The sequence below is a fragment of the Bos mutus genome, chromosome X (genome assembly GCF_027580195.1).
Source record: "Bos mutus isolate GX-2022 chromosome X, NWIPB_WYAK_1.1, whole genome shotgun sequence".
NCBI classification, from domain to species: Eukaryota; Metazoa; Chordata; class Mammalia; order Artiodactyla; family Bovidae; genus Bos; species Bos mutus.
In genome coordinates, this window is record NC_091646.1 from 75,320,589 (window position 1) to 75,342,072 (window position 21,484).

Consider the following 21,484-nt stretch of genomic DNA (forward strand, 5'->3'; position numbering starts at 1 on the left):
TACAGACTTCCAAAATCACTGCAGATGGTGACTGCAGCCTTGAAATTAAAAGACGCTTACTCCTTGGAAGAAAAGTTATGCTGCTGCTGCAGCTGCTGCTGCTGCGTCCCTTCAGTCATGTCCGAGTCTGTGCGACCCCATAGACGGCAGCCAACCAGGCTTCCCGTCCCTGGGATTCTCCAGGCAAGAACACTGGAGTGGATTGCCATTTCCTTCTCCAATGCATGAAAGTGAAAAGTGAAAGTGAAGTCGCTCAGTCGTGTCCTACTCTAGCGACCCCATGAACTGCAGCCCACCAGGCTCCTCCATCCACGGGATTTTCCAGGCAAAAGTACTGGAGTGGAGTGCCATTGCCGACCAACCTAGACAGCATATTGAAAAGCAGAAACATTACTTTGCCAACAAAGGTAAAGTCAAGGCTGTGGTTTTTCCAGTGGTCATGTATGGATGCGAGAGTTGGACTGTGAAGAAAGCTGAGCGCCGAAGAATTGATGCTTGTGAACTGTGGTGTTGGAGAAGACTCTTGAGAGTTCCTTGGACTGCATGGAGATCCAACCAGTCCATCCTAAAGGAGATCAGCCCTGGGTGTTCTTTGGAAGAAATGATGCTAAAGCTGAAACTCCAGTACTTTGGCCACCTCATGCGAAAAGTTGACTCATTGGAAAAGACTCTGATGCTGGGAGGGATTGGGGGCAGGAGGAGAAGGGGACGACAGAGGATGAGATGGCTGGATGGCATCACTGACTCGATGGACGTGAGTCTGAGTGAACTTCGGGAGTTGGTGATGGACAGGGAGGCCTGGCGTGCTGCGATTCTTGGGGTCGCAAAGAGTCGAACATGACTGAGCGACTGAACTGAACTGAAATCTTATATATCTACCCCAGATTTTGCATTATATTAGTGATTAAGATGTTATTTTTGTTAGAGCTTGCTTATATTTTTGATAAAGAATATTATTTCTTATTGGCTTCCCAAGTGGCTCAGTGGCAAAGAATCCTCCTGCAAATGCACCAGACACAGGAGCTGTGAGCTAGATCCCTGGGTCAGGAAGGCCTCCCAGAGAAGGGAATGGCAACCCACTCCAGCTTTCCTGCCTTGGAAACTCTATGCACAGAGGAGCCTGGCAGGTAACAGTCCATGGAGTCGCAAAGATTTGGACACAATTGAGTGACAAAGCACACATTCTTTCTTATATATCCTTAGATATTTTCATTAGAGATAATTATTTTACAATATTGTGATGGATTTGCCATACATCAACATGAATCTGCATTTAGGTATACATATGTCCTCTTCCTCTTGAACACCCCTCCTAACTTCCTCTCCATCCCACCTCCTCTAGGTTGTCACAGAGCATTGGCTTGATTTCACTGTATCATACATTAAACTCCCACTGGCTATCTGTATTACATATGATAATACATATGTTTCAGTGCTGTTTTCTCATATAATCCCATGCTCTCCTTCCCCCACTGTGTCCAAAATGACTGTGCCTCTTTGTTTTCTTGTAAGTAGGATCGTCAGTTCTGTCTTTCTAGACTCCATATATATGCATTAATATATTATATTTGTATTTCTCTTTCTGACTTAGATCACTCTGTATAATAGGCTCTAGGTTCATCCACTTCTTTAGAACTGCTTCAAATGTATTTCTTTTTATAGGCAATATTCCATTGTGTAAATGTACCACAACTACATTATTCATTCATTAATCCATGGACATTTAGATTGCTTCCATGTCCTAGCTATTGGAAACAGTACTGCAGTGAACATTGGCGTACATATGTCTTTTTCAATTATGGTTTCCTCAGGGTATATAGAGTAATATTATTGAGTATTATTATTGAGTAATATTACTGAGTAATATTATTGGGTCATATGGTAGTTTTATTGATAGTTTTTAAGGAATCTCCATACTGTTCTCCATAGTAGCTGTATCAATTTACATTCCCACCAATGGTGTAAGAGTGTCCCCTTTTCTCCACATCCTCTCCAGCATTTATTGTTTGTAGACTTTTTGATGATTGCCATTCTAACTGGTGTGAGATGATACCTCACTGTAGTTTTGATTTGCATTTCTCTAGTAATGAAAGATATTGAGCATCTTTTCGTGTGTTTATTAGCGATCTGTATGTCTTCTTTGGAGAAATGTTTGTTTAAGTCTTCTGCCCACTTTTTGATTTTTTTTCCATCTGGTATTGAGCTGCATGGGTTGCTTGTGTATTTTGAAGATTAATTATTTGTCAGTTTTGACATTTGCTATTAATTTCTCCCATTCTGGGGGTCATCTTTTCATCTTGCTCATAGTCTCCTTTGTTGTATAAAAGCTTTTAAGTTTAATAAGGTCCCACTTGTTTATTTTTAGTTTTATTTCTATTATTCTAGGAGGTGGGTCATATAAGATCTTGCTGTCAGAGAGTGTTCTGCCTGTTTTCCTCCAAGAGTTTTATAGTCTCTGGTCTTATATTGAGGTCTTTAATTGATAGTGAGTTTACTCTTGTGTATGGTGTTAAGGGGTGTTCTAATTTCATTCCTTTATACATAGTTGACCAGTTTTCCCAAAACCTCTTGCTGAAAAGACTATCTTTTCTCCATTGTATATGTTTGCCTCCTTTGTCAAAGATAAAGTGCCCATAATTATGAGGATTTATCTCCTGGCATTCTGTCTTGTTCAGTTGGTCTATATTTCTGTTTTTGTGCCAGTTCCATACTGTTTTAATGACTGTAGTTTCATAGTTAGTCTGAAGTCAGTAAGGTTACTTCCTACAGTTCCATTCTTCTTTCTCAAGATTGCTTTGGCTGTTTGCGGTTTTTTGTGTTTCCATACAAATTGTGAAATTATTTGTTCTAGTGCTATGAAAAATACTATTGGTAATTTGATAGGAATTGCATTGAATCTATAGATTGCTTTGGGTAGTATAGTCATTTTCACTGTATTGATTCTTCCAATCCAAGAACATGGTATATCTCTCCATCTCTTTGTTTCATCTTTGATTACTTCCATCAGTGTCTTATAGTTTTCTTCATACAAGTATTCTGTCTTTTTAGGTAAATGTATCCCTATGTATTTTATTCTTCTTGATGCAGTCGTGTATGGGATTGTTTCCTTAATTTAGCTTTCTACTTTTTACCTTTTGATTGTTAGTATATAAGAATGCAAGGGATTTCTGTGTATTAATTTTATATTCTGCATCTTTACTGTATTCATTGATGAATTCGCTCTAGTAATTTTCTGGTGGCATCGTTACAGTTTTCTATTTGGAGAATAATGTCATCTGCAAACATTGAGAGTTTTAATTCTCTTTTCCAATATTTATTCCTTTTATTTCTTTTTCTTCTTTGGTTGCTGTGGCTATGACTTCCAAAGCTATGTTGAACAATAGTGGTGAGACTGGGTACCTTTGTCTTGTTCCTGTATTTAGAGGAAATGCTTTCAGTTTTTCTCCACTCAGGACAATGTTTGCTGTGGGCTTGTCATATATAGCTTTTATTGTGTTGAAATATGTTCCTTCTATCCCTACTTTCTGGAGAGATTTTATCATAAATTGGTGTTGTATTTTGTCAATGGCTACCTCAGCATCTGCTAAGATGATCATGTAGTTTTTATCTTTCAGTTTGTTAATATGGTGAATCACATTGATTGGTTTGCATATAATAAACAGTCTTTGTATGCCTGGGATAAAGCCCACTTGATCATGATGTATGATCTTTTTAAAAATTTTTATTTATTTATTTTAATTGGAGGCTAATTACTTTACAATATTGTAGTGGTTTTTGCCATACATTGACATGAATCAGCCATGGGTGTACATGTGTTCCCCACCCTGAACCCCCCTCCTACTTCCCTCCACATCCCATCCCTCAGGGTCATCCCAGTGCACCAGCTCTGAGAACCCTGTCTCATGCATCAAACCTGGAGTGGCAAATCATTTCACATATGGTAATATACATGTTTCAATGCTATTCTTTCAAATCATCCCACCCTTGCCTTCTCCCACAGAGTCCAAAAGTCTGTTCTTGACATCTGTGTCTATTTTGCTGTCTTGCCTATAGGGTCATTGTTACCATCGTTCTAAACTCCATATATATGCATTAATATACTGTATTGGAGTTTTTATTTCTGACTTACTTCACTCTGTATAACAGGCTCCAGATACATTCACCTCATTAGAACTGATTCAAATGCATTATTTTTAATAGCTCAGTAATATTCCATTGTGTATATGTACCACAGCTTTCTTTTCTGTTTGTCTGCCGATGGACATCTAGGTTACTTCAATGCCCTAGCTATTGTAAACAGTGCTGCAATGAACACTGGGGTACATGTGTCTCCTTCAGTTCTGGTTTCCTCAGAGAGTATGCCCAGCAGTGGGATTGTTAGGTTGTATGGCAGTTCTATTTCCAGTTTTTTAAGGAATATCCACACTGTTCTCCACAGTAGCTGTACTAGCTTGCATTCCCACCAACAGTGTAAGAGGGTTCCCTTTTCTCTGCACCAACTCCAGCATTTATTGTTTTGACTTTTTGATAGCAGCCATTCTGACTAGCATGAGATGATACCTCACTGTGCTTTTGATTTGCATTTCCCTGATAATGAGTGATGTTGAGCATCTTTTCATGTGCTGGTTACACATATGTATATCTTCTTTGGAGAAATATCTGTTTAGTTCTTTGGCCTATTTTTTGATTGGGTCGTTTATTGTTCCAGAATTGAGCTGGAGGAGCTCATTGTATATTTCTGTGATAAATTCTTTGTCAGTTGCTTAATTTCTTGTTATTTTTCCCCATTCTGAAGTCTGTCTTTTCACCTTGCTTATAGTTTCCTTCATTGTGCAAAAGCTTTTAAGCTTAATTAAGTCCAATTTGTTTATTTTTGCTTTAATTTCCATTACTCTGGGGGTCATAGAGGATCTTCCTATGATTTATGTCAGAGAGTGATTTGCCTATGTTTTCCTGTAGGAGTTTTATAGTTTCTGGTCTTTTTTTTTTTAATTTTATTTTTAAACTTTACATAATTATATCAGTTTTGCCAAATATCAAAATGAATCCGCCACAGGTATACATGTGTTCCCCATCCTAAACCCTCCTCCCTCCCCATACCATCCCTCTGGGTCGTCCCAGTGCACTAGCCCCAAGCATCCAGTATCGTGCATCGAACCTGGACTGGCAACGGTCTTAAACTTAAATCTTTAATCTATTTTGCATTTATTTTTGTTACAAAGTGTTCTAGTTTCATTCTTTTACAAGTGGTTGACCAGTTTTCCCAGCACCACTTGTTAAAGAGATTGTCTTTTCTCCATTTTATATTCTTGCCTCCTTTGTCAAAGATAAGGTGTCCATAGGTGCGTGAATTTATCTCTGAGCCTTTCTATTTTGTTCCATTGATGTATAATTCTGTCTTTGTGCCAGTACCATACTGTCTTGATGACTGTAGCTTTGTAGTATAGTCTGAAGTCAGGCAGGTTGACTCCTCCAGTTCCATTCTTCTTTCTCAAGATTGCTTTGGCTATTCGAGGTTTTATGTATTTCCATACAAACTGTGAAATTATTTGTTCTAATTCTCTGAAAAATACCATTGGTAGCTTGATAGGGATTGTGTTGAATGTATAGATTTCTTTGGGTAGTATGCTCATTTTCAATATATTGATTCTTCTGATCCATGAACATGGTATATTTCTCCATCTAGTTGTGTTATCTTTTATTTATTTCATCAGTGTTTTATAGTTTTCTACATATAGGCCTTTTGTTTCTTTAGGTATATTTATTCTTAAGTATTTCATTTTTTTTCATTGCAATGGTGAATGGAATTGTTTCCTTAATTTCTCTTTCTGTTTTCTCATTGTTAGTGTATAGGAATGCAAGGGATTTCTGTGTGTTAATTTTATATCCTGCAACTTTACTATATTCTTTGACTATCTCTAGTTATTTTCTGGTGGAGTCTTTAGAGTTTTCTATGTAGAGCACCATGTGGCCTGCAAACAGTGAGAGTTTTATTTCTTCTTTTCCAATCTAGATTCCTTTTATTTTTTTTCTTCTCTGATTGCTGTGGCTAAAACTTCCAAAACTATGTTGAATAGTAGTAGTGAGAGTGGGCATCCTTGTCTTGTTCCTGACTTTAGGGGAAATGCTTTCAATTTTTCATCATTGAGGATAATGTTTGCTGTGGGTTTATCACATAGGGCTTTTATTATGTTGAGGCATGACTTTCTATGGCTGCTTTCTGGAGGATTTTTATCATAAATGGATGTTGAATTATGTCAAAGGCCTTCTCTGCATCTATTGAGATAATCATACGGCTTTTATTTTTCAATTTGTTAATGTGGTGTATTACATTGATTGATTTGCGAATATTGAAGAATCCTTGCATCCCTGGGATCAATCCCACTTGGTCATAATGTATGATCTTTTTAATATGTTGTTGGATTCTGTTTGCTAGAATTTTGCTAAGGATTTTTGCATCTATGTTCGTCAGTGATATTGGCCTGTAGTTTTCTTTTTCTTTCTTTCTTTTTTTTTTTTTTTGGTAGCACCTTTTCCTGGTTTTGGTATTAGGGTGATGGTGGCTTCATAGAATGACTTTGGAAGTTTACCTTCCTCTGAAATTTTATGGAAGAGTTTGAGTAGGATAAGTGTTAGCTCTTCTCTAAATTTTTGGTAGAATTCAGCTGTGAAGTTGTCTGGTCCTGGGCTTTTGTTTGCTGGAAGATTTCTGATTACACTTTTGATTTCCATGCTTGTGGTGGGTCTGTTAAGATTTTCTATTTCTTCCTGGTTCAGTTTTGGAAAGTTATATTTTTCTAAGAATTCATCCATTTCTTCCAAGTTGTCCATTCTATTGGCATATAGTTGCTGATAGTAGTCTCTTATGATCCTTTGTATTTATGTGTTATATGTTGTGATTTCTCCATTTTCAACTCTAATTTTCTTGATTTGATTCTTCTCCCTTTTTTTCTTGATGAGTTTGGCTAATGTTTTTTCTATTTTATTTATCTTCTCAAATAACCAGGTTTTAGCTTTGTTGTTTTTTGCTATGGTCTATTTTGTTTCTTTTGCATTTATTTCTCCCCTTATTTTTATAATTTCTTTCCTTCTACTAACCCTGGGGTTCTTCATTTCTTTCTTTTGTCATTGCTTTAGGTGTAAAGTTAGGTTATTTATTTGATTTTTCTCTTGTTTCTTGAGGTAAGCTTGTATTGCTATGTACCTTCCCCTTAGCACTGCTTTTACTGAATCCCATAGGTTTGGGGTTGTCATGTTTTCATTTTCATTCATTTCTATACATATTTTGGATTTCTTCTGTGATTTGTTGGTTATTCAGAAGCATGTTGTGTAGCCTCCATATGTTTGTATTAATAATACAAACATAATAGTTTGTATTATTATAACTATTAATACATATAACTATTAATGCATAATAGTTTTTTTTCCTGTAGTTGACATCAAATCTTACTGCATTATGATCATAAAAGATGCTTGGAATGATTTCATTTTTTTGAATTTACCAAGGCTAGATTTATGGCCCAGGATGTGATCTGTCCTGGAGAAGGTTCCCTGTGCACTTGAGAAAAATATGAAATTCATTGTTTTGGAGTGAAATGTCCTACAGATATCAATTAGGTATAACTGGTCAGTTGTGTTATTTAAAGTTTGTGTTTCCTTGTTAATTTTCTGTTTAGTTGATCTATACATAGGTGTGAGTGGGTTATTAAAATCTCCCACTATTACTGTGTAACTGTTAATTTCCACTTTCATACTTGTTAGCATTTGCCTTATATATTGCAGTGCTCCTATGTTGAGTGCATATATATTTATAATTGTTATATCTTTTTCTTGGATTGATCCTTTGATCACGATGTAGTTTACTTCCTTGTCTCTTTTCATGGCCTTTATTTCAAAGTCTATTTTATCTGATATGAGTGTTGCTAGTCCTGCTTTCTTTTGGTCTCCATTTGCATGAAATATCTTTTTCCAGCCCTTCACTTTCAGTCTGTATGTGTCCCTAGGTTTGAGGTGAGTCTCTTGTAGACAGCATATATAGGGGTCTTGTTTTTGTATCCATCCAGCCAGTCTTTGTCTTTTGGTTGGGACATTCAGCCCATTTACATTTAAGGTAATTATTGATAAAAGACGCTTACTACTTGGAAGAAAAGTTATGACCAACCTAGATAGCATATTGAAAAGCAGAGACATTACTTTGCCAACAAAGGTCCGTCTAGTCAAGGCTATGGTTTTTCCAGTGGTCATGTATGGATGTGAGAGTTGGACTGTGAAGAAAGCTGAGTGCCGAAGAATTGATGCTTGTGAACTGTGGTGTTGGATAAGACTCTTGAGAGTCCCTTGGACTACAAGGAGATCCAACCAGTCCATCCTAAAGGAGACCAGTCCTGGGTGTTCATTGGAAGGACTGATGCTGAGGCTGAAACTCCAATACTTTGGCCACCTCATGCGAAGAGTTGACTCATTGGAAAAGACTCTGATGCTGGGAGGGATTGGGGGCAGGAGGAGAAGGGGACGACAGAGGATGAGATGGCTGGATGGCATCACTTACTCGATGGACATGAGTCTGATTGAACTCCAGGAATTGGTGATGGACAGGGAGGCCTGGCGTGCTGCGATTCTTGGGGTCACAAAGAGTCGGACAGGACTGAGCGACTGAACTGAACTGAATGATCCCTTTGCCATTTACTTTATTGTTTTGGGTTCGAGTTTACACACTTTTTCTGTGTTTCCTGTCTAGAGAAGATCCTTTAGCATTTGTTGAAGAGCTTGTTTGGTGATGCTGAATTCTCTCACCTTTTGCTGGTCTGTAAAGCTTTTGATTTCTCCTTCATATTTGAATGAGATCCTTGCTGGTTACAGTAATCTGGGTTGTATGTTTTTCTCTTTCATCATTTAAAGTATGTCCTGCAATTCCCTTCTGGCCTGAAGAGTTTCTATTGAAAGATCAGCTGTTATGGGAATCCCCCTTGTGAGTTATTTGTTGTTTTTCCCTTGCTGCTTTTAATATTTTAACTTTGTGTTTGATCTTTGTTAATTTGATTAATATGTGTCTTGGGGTGTTTCACCTTTGGTTTATCCTGTCTGGGACTCTCTGAGTTTCTTGGACTTGAGTGGCTATGTCCTTCCCCATTTTAGGGAAGTTTTTAACTATTATGTCCTCAAGTATTTTCTCATGGCCTTTCTTTTTGTCTTCTTCTGGGACTCCTATTATTTGAATAATATGAATATTGGGGCGCTTAACATTGTCCCAGAGGTCTCTCAGGTTGTCCTCATTTCTTTTAATTATTTTTTTTCTTTTTTTCCACTCTGCTACATTTATTTCCACCATTGTATCTTCCACCTCACTTATCCTATCTTCTGCCTCAGTTATTCTACTGTTGGTTCCTTCCAGAGTGCTTGTCATCTCAGTTATTGCATTATTCAGTATTGATTAATTTTTTAAAATTTTTTTCTAGGTCCTTGTTAAACATTTCTTGTATCTTCTCAATCCTTGTCTCCAGACCATTTATCTGTAACACCATTTTGTTTCCAAGATTTTGGATCATTTTTACTATTTTGAATTATTTTTCAGGTAGACTCCATATCTCCTCCTTTTTTGTTTGGTATGGTGGGCTTTTATCATGTTCCTTTACCTGCTGAATATTTCTCTGCCTTTTCATCTTGTTTAGGTTGCTGTGTTTGGAGTGGCCTTTCTGTATGCTGGAAATTTGTGGCTCCTCTTTATTGAGGCGGTTCCTCCCAGTGGGTGGGGTTGGACGAGTGGCTTGTCAAGGTTTCCTAGTTAGGGAAGCTTGCATCCGTGTTCTGGTGGGTGGAGCTGAATCTTTTCTCTCTGGAGCGCAATGAAGTATCCAGTAGTGAGTTTTGAGGTGTCTGTGGCTTTGGTGTGACTTTTGGCCCCCTGTATTTTAATGCTCAGGGTTATGTTCCTGCATTGTTGGAGAATTAGCTTGGTATAGCTTGCTCTGAAACTTGTTGGCTCTTGGGTGGAGCTTGGTTTCAGTGTAGGTATGGAGGCTTTTGGATGAGCTCTTGTCAATTAATGTTCCCTGGAGTCAGGAGTTCTCTGGTGTTCTCAAGTTTTGGATTTAAGCCTCCTGCCTCTGGCTTTCAGTCTTCTTCTTACAGTAGCCTCAAGACTTTTCCATCCATACAGCACCAACGATAAACCATCTAGGTTAATGGTGAAAAGTTTCTCCACAGTGAGGGACACCCAGAGAGGTTCACAGCGTTACATGGAGAAGAGAAAAGGGAGGAGGGAGATAGAGGTGACCACGAGGAGAAGAGGGGGAATCAAAAGGGAGGAGAACAATCTAGCCAGTAATCAATTCCCTATTTACTCTCCACAGTCTAGAACACTCAGAGTTTCATGGAGTTACACAGAGAAGAGAAGAGGGAGGAAGGATTATAGAGATGACCAGGAGGAGAAGAGGGGGAGTCAAAAGGAGAGAGACAGATCTAGCCAGTGATCAGTTCCCTGAGTGTTCTCTACAGCCCAGAACACCCAAAGAGATTCACAGAGTTGGATAGAGAAGAGAAGGGGGACGGAGGAGATAGAGGTGACCTGGGGGAGAAAAAGGAGAGTCAAAAGGGGGAGATAGCAATCAAGCCAGTAATCACACTCTTAAGTAAAAATGGGGTACTGAAGGTTGGATTCTTAAAGGTACAGAATTGATAACAAATACCAAAAAGCAAAGATTAAAAATCTAGAGTAGAGGTTAGACTCTCAAAAATACAATATTAAAATAAATCACAAAATTATTATATATATATATATATATATATATATATATATATATATATATGAAATTTGCTTTACAGTTCTAATGAGCTGGATGAAACTGGAGCCTATTATACAGAGTGAAGTAGCCAGAAAGAAAAACACCAATACAGTATACTAATGCATATATATGGAATTTAGAAAGATGCTAACAATAACCCTGTATACGAGACAGCAAAAGAGACACTGACATATAGAACAATCTTTTGGACTCTGTGGGAGAGGGAGAGGGTGGGATGATTTGGGAGAATGGCAATGAAACATGTATAGTATCATATATGAAACGAGTTGCCAGTCCAGGTTCGATGCACAATACTGGATGCTTGGGGCTGGTGCACTGGGATGACCCAGAGGGATAGTACAAGGAGGGAAGAGGGAGGAGGGTTCAGGATGGGGAACACGTGTATACCTGTGGCGGATTCATGTTGATATATGGCAAAACCAATACAATATTGTAAAGTTAAAAAAATAAAATTTAAAAAAAAGGGGAAAAAATACGATCTTTTCCACAAGGTAATGGACAGGGAGGCCTGGCGTGCTGCAATTCATGGGGTTGCAAAGATTCGAACACAACTGAGCAACTGAACTGAACTGAACTGAGTAGGTTATAAAAATGAAAATTGAAAGAGTGATAAAGAACTTAATTTTTTTTTTTAAATGAAAAATGATAATAGTAAACTATATCTAGGAATTTCTCTGGAGCTATTGTGGGCAGTGTGGTGTCAGTTCAGATTCAGATATTTACTTGTTCCAGCTTATACTTCTTCTCAAGGTCTATAGGCCCCTTCCAGTGTAGTCAGTGCTAACTACAGGGTTTTAATCTGTTGCACCTGTCACTTCCAAATAAGTTCCCTCTTCTTACTTTATTTTGGCTTCCTCTGTTTGCAAGTCTCTTCAGTGTCTAATTTCCACCCTGACACAAGGGGGCGACGGTGGTCTCTTATTTAGGCTCACTTGTTCAGTTGTGCTGTGGGGAGGGAGGAACACTGAAAACAATTATCACTGGCATGTGTGGGGAGTGCTTGCAGTGTCTGGGCCACCCTGGGTTTGCCCCCGCTCATGGCGCATGTGCTTCCCTGGTCTACACTGCTCAGGCTCCAGGTTGCTCTGCAGGGGAACTGTCTAAAGTTGGCCCTGGGTTGTATGCACTTCCCAGGTCTAAGCTGCTCAGGTTCAGGTTTTCCAGTACTCCAAAAAGGCACAGACTTGATTGGGCCTGCATTTTATGCCCTTCACAGGTGAAAGCAGCTCAGGTGACCAGGTTCTTGGTGACTGAGCTCTCCCAGGCGGATTGTGCATCTTATCACCTCCCCAGTCCCAGCCGCTCGGTTTCCTGGGTGCACAGCGAGAGCACTGTCTCAGATGTGCCTCCTCTTTGGAGCTGATTTCTGACTGTGACCCTCCGGAGGATCTCAAACGTCCAGGATCCCAGGAAGACCTGGTTAGCAACTGGGAGCTTGCTCCCAGTTTGGTGGAGGATGCCGTCTCTGGGGCCGAGATTGCCCCTCACCTTTTGGCTCTGGCTGTCGCCTGTCTGCCTCTCTGCCTCTGGCAGGGGGAGGGGCTGGTCTGCAGCCAGCTAGCTCTCCTATGCTATTCACTCAGTCCTTTGTTCTATGAGCGGGCCAGCAGTGCCTTAGGTTAGAGCTTTTCGTGGGAAAGTTCTCTTTCTCTCTTTCCTCTTTTTTTATTTACCTCTCTCTCTCTCTGGCTTTCCCAAGGTTTGGGTTGCTATCTCATGTTAGCTCCCTTAGATTGCCCTCAGGGCATTCCGGCCTGGTTCTTACCCTAAGCAATGCAGCCCACACCTCCCTGTTCAGCCCCCACTTGCTGAGGTGGATGTGAGTGTCAGGGTTACTTCTCCCATGGGAGTTACAGTTAGGCACATAATTTGTGGGTTCTATTTATTTATTTTTCCTCCTGGTTATGTTGCCCTCTGAGATTCCCTCCCCAGAGACCTGCTGGTGAGAGGGTTTCCTGGTGCTTGGAAACTTCCCCTCCTTCACGACTCCCTCCCTGGGATGGGTCTCCATCCTTAACTCTTTTGTCTCTCTTTTTATCATTTATATTTTGTCCTACCTCCTTTCAAAGAGAATGGCTCCCTTTCTGGGTGCCTGGTGTCCTCCGCCAGCATTCAGAAGTTGTTTTGTGGAATTTGCTCAGTGCTCAAATGATCTTTCAATGAATTGGTGGGGGAGAAAGTAGTCTCCCCATCTTATTCCTCTACCTTCCTAGGACCACTGCCTGTATGATCTTTTTAGTGTGTTGTTGGATTATGTTTGCTAGAATATTTGAATATTTTTGCATCTATGTTCATCAGTAACATCCGTCTGTAATTTTCTGTCTCTCTTTCTTTTTTTGTGTGTGGCATCTTTGTCTGATTTTGGTATTATGATGATGGTGGCCTTGTTTGGAAATGTTCTTTCTTCTTCAATTTTATGGAAGAATTTGAGCACGATAGGTGTTAGCTCTTCTCTAAACTTTTGGTAAAATGCACCTGTGAAGCCATCTGGCCCTGGGCTTTTTTTCTTTTTATATAAAATATTATAGGTTTCAGTTCAGTTCAGTCACTCAGTCGTGTCCGACTCCTTGCGACCCCATGAATCGCAGCACGCCAGGCCTCCCTGTCCATCACCAACTCCCGGAGTTCACTCAGACTCACATCCATTGAGTCAGTGATGCTGTCCAGCCATCTCATCCTCAGTCGTCCCCTTCTCCTCCTGCCCCCAATTCCTCCCAGCATTAGAGACTTTTCCAATGAGTCAAATCTTCACATGAGGTGGCCAAAGTACTGGAGTTTCAGCTTTAGCATCATTCCTTCCAAAGAAATACCAGGGCTGATCTCCTTCAGATTGGACTGGTTAGATGTCCTTGCAGGCCAAGGGACTTTCAAGAGTCTTCTCCAACACCACAGTTCCAAAGATTCAATTCTTCGGCACTCAGCCTTCTTCACAGTCCAAATCGCACATCCATACATGACTACAGGAAAACCATAGCCTTGACTAGACGAACCTTTGTTGGCAAAGTAATGTCTCTGCTTTTGAATATGCTATCTAGGTTGGTCATAATTTTCCTTCCAAGGAGTAAGTGTCTTTTAATTTCATGGCTGCAGTCACCATCTACAGTGATTTTGGAGCCCAGAAAAATAAAGTCTGACACTGTTTCCACTGTTTCCCCATGTATTTCCCATGAAGTGATGGGACCGGATGCCATGATCTTCGTTTTCTGAATGTTCAGCTTTAAGCCAACTTTTTCACTCTCTTCTTTCACTTTCATTGAGAGGCTTTTTAGTTCGTCTTCACTTTCTCCCATAAGGGTGGTGTCATCTGCATATCTGAGGTTACTGATATTTCTCCCGGCTATCTTGATTCCAGCTTGTGTTTCTTCCAGCCCAGCATTTCTCATGATGTACTCTGCATATAAGTTAAATAAGCAGGGTGACAATATACAGCCTTGATGTACTCCTTTTCCAATTTGGAACCAGTCTGTTGTTCCATGTCCAGTTCTAACTGTTGCTTCCTAACCTGCATATAGATTTCTCAAAAGGCAGATCAGATGGTCTGGTATTCCCATTTCTTTCAGAATTTTCCACTGTTTATTGTGATCCACACAGTCAAAGGCTTTGGCATAGTCAATAAAGCAGAAATAGATGTTTTTCTGGAACTCTCTTGCTTTTTCCATGATCCAGTGGATGTTGGCAATTTGATCTCTGGTTCCTCTGCCTTTTCTAAAACTAGCTTGAACATCTGGAAGTTCACGGTTCACATATTGCTGAGGACTGGCTTGGAGAATTTTGAGCATTACTTTACTAGCATGTAAGATGAGTGCAATTGTGTGGTAGTTTGAGCATTCTTTGGCATTGCCTTTCTTTGGGATTGGAATGAAAACTGACCTTTTCCAGTCCTGTAGCCACTGCTGAGTTTTCCAAATTTGCTGGCATATTGAGTGCAGCACTTTCACAGCATCATCTTCCAGGATTTGAAATAGCTCAACTGGAATTCCATCACCTCCACTAGTTTTGTTCATAGTGATGCTTTCTTCCTAAGGCCCACTTGACTTCACATTCCAGGATGTCTGGCTTTAGGTCAGTGATTTCACCATCGTGATTATCTGGGTCATGAAGGTCTTTTTTGTACAGTTCTTCTGTGTATTCTTGCCACCTCTTCTTAATATCTTCTGCTTCTTTTAGGTCCATACCATTTCTGTCCTTTATCGAGCCCATCTTTGCATGGAATGTTCCTTTGGTATCTCTAATTTTCTTGAAGAGATCTCTAGTCATTCCCATTCTGTTGTTTTCCTCTATTTCTTTGCATTGATTGCTGAAGAAGGCTTTTTTATCTCTTCTTGCTATTCTTTGGAACTCTGCATTCAGATGCTTGTATCTTTCCTTTGCTCTTTTGCTTTTCACTTCTCTTCTTTTCACAGCTATTTGTAAGGCCTCCCCAGACAGCCATTTTGCTTTTTTGCATTTCTTTTCCATGGGGATGGTCTTGATCCCTGTCTCCTGTACAATGTCACGAACCTCATTCCATAGTTCATCAGGCACTCTATCAGATCTAGGCCCTTAAATCTATTTCTCACCTAAACTTAATTCTCATCTTGAATATGCAAAATATGAATTCTACAAAATGTTAATTTTTTTATTTACAGTTTACAAATATACAAAATGGAAAGTTGCTTAAATTTATATTACATATTTATTTTGGCAGGGAATTATATTAAAACATTTGTTGTGCTTAAGGTATACTTGGGAATAAACCATTGTACGTATTATTGCACATATGAAACCACAATGCATAACCGACTGTCTGTATAAAAAGATTCAAAGTAAACCAAGTGTATTTCTCTGACTTAGGCCACAAATGTAGCTCAGAAGGCAAAAGTATATTTTCCTTGACAAAGTATGTAGCAGTTTATGAACTCTGGCTTCACTTGGTACGTTTAGAACCAAGACTTACCAAGCACCATCGTTTAGGCTATTAAAAACATTTTCTGTACTTGAATTTTGTCCTCTTCTAAGGTCATAATTGGAGAAGGCAATGGCACCCCACTCCAATACTCTTGCCTGGAAAATCCCATGGGCAGAGGAGCCTGGTAGGCTGCAGTCCATGGGGTCGCGAAGAGTCATACATGACTGAGTGATTTTACTTTCACTTTTCACTTTCATGCATTGGAGAAGGAAATGGCAACCCATTCCAGTGTTCTTGCCTGGAGAATTCCAGGGACAGGGGAGCCTGGTGGGCTGCCGTCTATGGGGTCACCCAGAGTCAGACATGGCTGAAGTGACTTAGCATCAAGATCATAATAATGACTTTTAGAATGCAAGGAGAACACAACATGATGTTTTTTTCTTATATTACATTGAACCAATTCAGTGGATTCTGGTTTTCCTTCCCCCTCAACTCTAAGATCTAATTTATACCCTGATATCCACAACTTCTAGTCACCTCTTTGGCGTTTCATAAGTCCAGGAATATATATTCAATTTGGATTTAGAATTGGAATGATAGAAGATCCAGCAACAGACCCCATCTGTTTTTTGTTTTTGTTTTTGTTTTTTGCTTGTTTGTTTGTCTTTTGGGTTCCTACTGTCTCCTGATTATCCATTCACAAGTTGACTGGTTGGGAATTTGACCATGATTATAGTGCTTTCCAGCTGGGTTCCTCTCCTCACCAGGAAGACAATATGAAAGGTTAAAAAATACTGAATTATCTTCTGGCAGTGCAGGTCACATCCACTGTTTGGGGATTTAAAAGCGCCTCTTCGGGGGGGTGGTCCTAAGATGGCAGAGGAATAGGACAGGGAGACCACCTTCTCCCTCACAAATTCATCAAAAGAACATTTGAATGCTGAGTAAAATCCACAAAACAACTTCTGAATGCCGGCAGAGGACATCAGGCACCCAGAAAAGCAGCCCTGTGTCTTTGAAAGGAGGTAGGAAAAAATATAAAAGACAAAAAAAGAGACGAAAGAGGTAGGGATGGAGCTTCATCCTGGGAAGGGAGTCTTAAAAGAGAAGTTTCCAAACACCAGGAAACATTCTCACTGCCGAGTCTGTGGCGAGCCCTGGTACCACAGAGGGCAACATAACTGGGAAGAAAAATAAATAATAATTAAAACCCACAGATTGTGTGCTCAACGATAACTCCCCCAGCAGAGAAGCAGTGCAGATGCCTGCTCCCACCACTAGCAAGCTGGGGCTGGGCAGGGAGGCATGGGCTGCAATGTTTAGAGTAAGGACCGGGCCTGAATGCCCTGAGGGCAATCTACGGGAACTAACTTGGGCTAGAAAACCAGACTGTGGGATAGCTACCACGTGAAATGCCCTAACCTAAGACATCACCAGGCCTGCTCACAGAACAAAGAACTGAACAGAGCTAGCCCGCTGCAGACCATGCCCCTCCAGTTGCAGGCAGCCAGAGCCGGAAGGGGGCAATCGCGGCCCCAGAGAGACATTATCTACCAAACTTCAACCAGGCTTCTTTGCCAACTAAGACTTCTTGAGGTTTTGGATGGTCAACATCCGTCTGAGAAGATGCGTCAGTTGTACAGCCATAAAACCGAACAGCAGGGACGAGGCAGGTGATAAGTCGCAGCAACCGCACTCGCCAAACACCTCATCACCTGAGCTGCTCGGACCTGGGAAGGGCACAAAACGCAGGCCCAACCGAGTCTGCCCCTCTGAGGACTACCCGAGTGCCTGAATCTGAGCGGCTTAGACCTGGGAGGTGCATGCAGCCCAGGGCTGGCCTCAGACAGTTCCCGGTGGTGTAACCTAGAGCCTGAGCAGTGTGGGCAGGGAGGACACACGTGCCGTGAGCAGGGGCAGGCCCAGTGTGGCTGAGACACTGCGAGCACACGTCAGTGTTACTTGTTTGCAGCGTCCCTCCCTCCCCACACTGCGACTGAACAAGTGAGCCTAAAAACTTGTCCACCACCACCCCCTTGTGTCAGGGCAGAAATCAGACACTGAAGAGACCAGCAAACAGAAAAGCCTTGGAAGTGACAGGTGCAATAGATTAAAACCCTGTAGTTAGTACCGACTACATAGGAAGGGGCCTATAGATCTTTAGGAATATAAGCCGGACCAAGGAACTATCCAAAAATAAACTGACCCCACACTGCCCACAACAATACCAGAGAAAGTCCTACATATATTTTTACTATTTTTACTATCGTTCTTTTTTGTAATTTTTTTAAAATTTTTAAGTCCTCTATTACTCCTTTAATTTTCATTTTTATAACATACAATTACTTTGCAAAAAAAAAAAACCCTAATTTTTTAAAGCAAACTTCATATATATATATATATATATATATATATATATATACACACACACACACTTTTTCTCTTTATTATTATTATTATTATTTTTACTTTACAATATTGTATTGGTTTTCCCATACATCACCATGCAACCACCACGGGTGTACACGTGTTACATTTTATAATTTTTGTGACTTTGTTTTTTTTTTTTTTCTTTTTTTTATTTTTTTTCTTTTCTTTAATATGGTATTTTTGAAAATCCAACCTCTACTCTAGATTTTTAATCTTTGATTTTTGGTATTTGTTATCAGTTTTGTACCTTTAAGAACCCAATCTTCAGTACCCATTTTTACTTGGGAGCAAGATTACTGGCTTGACTGCTCTCTCCCCCTTTGGACTCTCCTTTTTCTCCACCAGGTCGCCACTATCTCCTCCCTGCCCCACTTTTCTCTACTCAACTCTGTAAATCTCTTTGTGTGTTCCAGAAGGTGGAGAACATTTAGGGAACTGATTACTGGCTGTATTTGTCTCTCTTCTTTTGATTCCCCCCTTTTTACTCCTGGCCACATCTGTCTCCTTCCTCCCTCTTCTCTTCTTTGTGTAACTCCATGAACATCTCTGAGCGGTCCAGACTGTGGGGCACACATAAGGAAGTGATTACTGGATAGCTTGCTCTCTCCTCTTTTGATTCCACCTCATGTCATTTGGGTCACCTCTAACTCCCTCCTCCCTCTTCTCTTCTCCATTTAACTCTGTGAACCTCACTGAGTGTCCCTTACTGTGGAGAAACTTTTCATCTTTAACCTAGATGTTTTATCAATGGTGCTGTTTAGATGGAGAAGTCTTGAAACTACTGTAAAAATAAGACTGAAAACCAGAAGCAGGAGGCTTAAGTCCAAATCCTGAGAACACCAGAGAACTCCTGACTCCAGGGAACGTTCATCAACAGGAGCTCATCAAACGCCTCCATACTTACACTGAAACCAAGCACCACCCAAAGGCCAACAAGTTCCAGAGCAAGACATACCATGCAAATTCTCCAGCAACACAGGAACACAGCCCTGAACTTCAAAATACAGGCTGCCCAAAGTTACTCCAAACCCACTGACATCTCATAACACATTACTGGACAGTTCATTGCACTCCAGAGAGAATAAATCCAGCTCCACCCACCACAACAAGGACACAAGCTTCCCTAACCAGGAAACCTTGACAAGCCACTGGTACAACCCCACCCACAGCGAGGAAACTCCACAATAAAGATAAGTCCACAAACTGCCAGAATACAGAAAGGCCACCACAAGCACAGCAATATAAACAAGATTAAGAGACAGAGGAATACCCATCAGGTAAAGGAACAGGATAAATGCCCACCAAACCAAACAAAAGAGGAAGAGATAGGGAATCTACCTGATAAAGAATTCCGAATAATGATAGTGAAAATGATCCAAAACATTCAAATCAAAATGGAATCACAGATAAATAGCCCTGAGACAAGGATTGAGAAGATACAAGAAAGGTTTAGCAAAGACACAGAAGAAATAAAAAAGAGTCAATATATAATGAATAATGCAATAAATGAGATCAAAAACAACCTGAAGGCAACAAATAGTAAAATAACTGATGCAGAAAATAGTATTAATGAAATAGAAGATAAAATGGTATAAATAAATGAATCAGAGAGGAAAAAGAAAAACGAATTAAAAGAAATGAGGACAATATCAGAGACCTCGAGGACAATGTTAAACACCCCAACATTCGAATCATAGGAGTCCCAGAAGAGGGAGACAAAAAGAAAGACCATGAGAAAATACTTGAGGAGATAATAGTTGAAAACTTCCCTAAAATGGGGAAGGAAATAATCACCCAAGTCCAAGAAACCCAGAGAGTTCCAAACAGGATAAACTCAAGGTAAAACACCTCAAGACACATATTAATTAAATTAACAAAGATCAAACACAAAGAACAGATATTAAAAGCAGCAAGACAAAAACAACAAATAACACACAAGGGGATTCCCATGAGGATAACAGCTGATCTTTCAATAGAAACTCTTCAGGCCAGGATGGAATGGCAGAACATACTTAAAGTGATGAAAGAAAATAACCTACAGCCCAGATTACTGTACCCAGCAAGGATTTCATTCAAATATGAAGGAGAAATCAAAAGCTTTACAGACAAGCAACAGCTGAGAGAATTCAGCACCACCAAACCAGCTCTACAACAAATGCTAAAGGATCTTCTCTAGACAGGAAACACAGAAAGGGTGTATAAACTCGAACCCAAAACAATAAAGTAAATGGCAACGGGATCATACTTATCAATAATAACCTTAAATGTAAATGGGTTGAATGCCCCAACCAAAAGACAAAGACTGACTGAATGGATACAAAAACAATGCACCTATATATGTTGTCTACAAGAGACCCACCTCAAAACAGGGGACACACACAGACTGAAAGTGAAGGGCTGGAAAAAGATATTCCATGCAAATAAAGACCAAAAGAAAGCAGGAGTAGCAATACTCATGTCAGATAAAATAGACTTTAAAACAAAGGCTGTGAAAAGAGACAAAGAAGGACACTACATAATGATTAAAGGATCAATCCAAGAAGAAGATAAAACAATTATAAATATATATGCACCCAGCATAGGAGCACCACAATGTGTGAGACAAATGCTAACAGGTATGAAAGGGGAAATTAACAATAACACAATAATAGTGGGAGACTGTAATATCCCACTCACACCTGTGGATAGATCAACTAAACAGAAAATTAATATGGAAACACAAACTTTAAATGATACAATAGACCAGTTAGACGTAAATGATATCTATTGGACATTTCACCCCAAAACAATAAATTTCACCTTTTTCTCAAGCATACATGGAACCTTCTCCAGGATAGATCACATCCTGGGCTATATATCTAGCCTTGGTAAATTCAAAAAAATTGAAATCATTCCAAGCATGTTTTCTGACCACAATGCAGTAAGATTAGATCTCAATTACAGGAGAAAAACTATTAAAAATTGCAACATATGGAGCCTGAAAAACACACTGTTGAATAACCAATAAATCAAAGAAGAAATCAAAAAATAAATCAAAATATGCATAGAAATGAATGAAAATGAAAACACAACAACCCAAAACCTGTGGGATACTGTAAAAGCAGTGCTAAGGGTAAAGTTCATAGCAATACAGGCACACCTCAAGAAACAAACAAGTCAAAGAAATAACCTAACGCTACACCTAAAGCAACTAGAAAAGGAAGAAATGAAGAACCCCAGGGTTAGTAGAAGGAAAAAAATCTTAAAAATTAGGGAAGAAATAAATGCAAAAGAAACAAAAGAGACCATAGCAAAAATCAACAAAGCCAAGAGCTGGTTCTTTGAGAGGATAAATAAAATTGACAAACGATTATCCAGACTCATC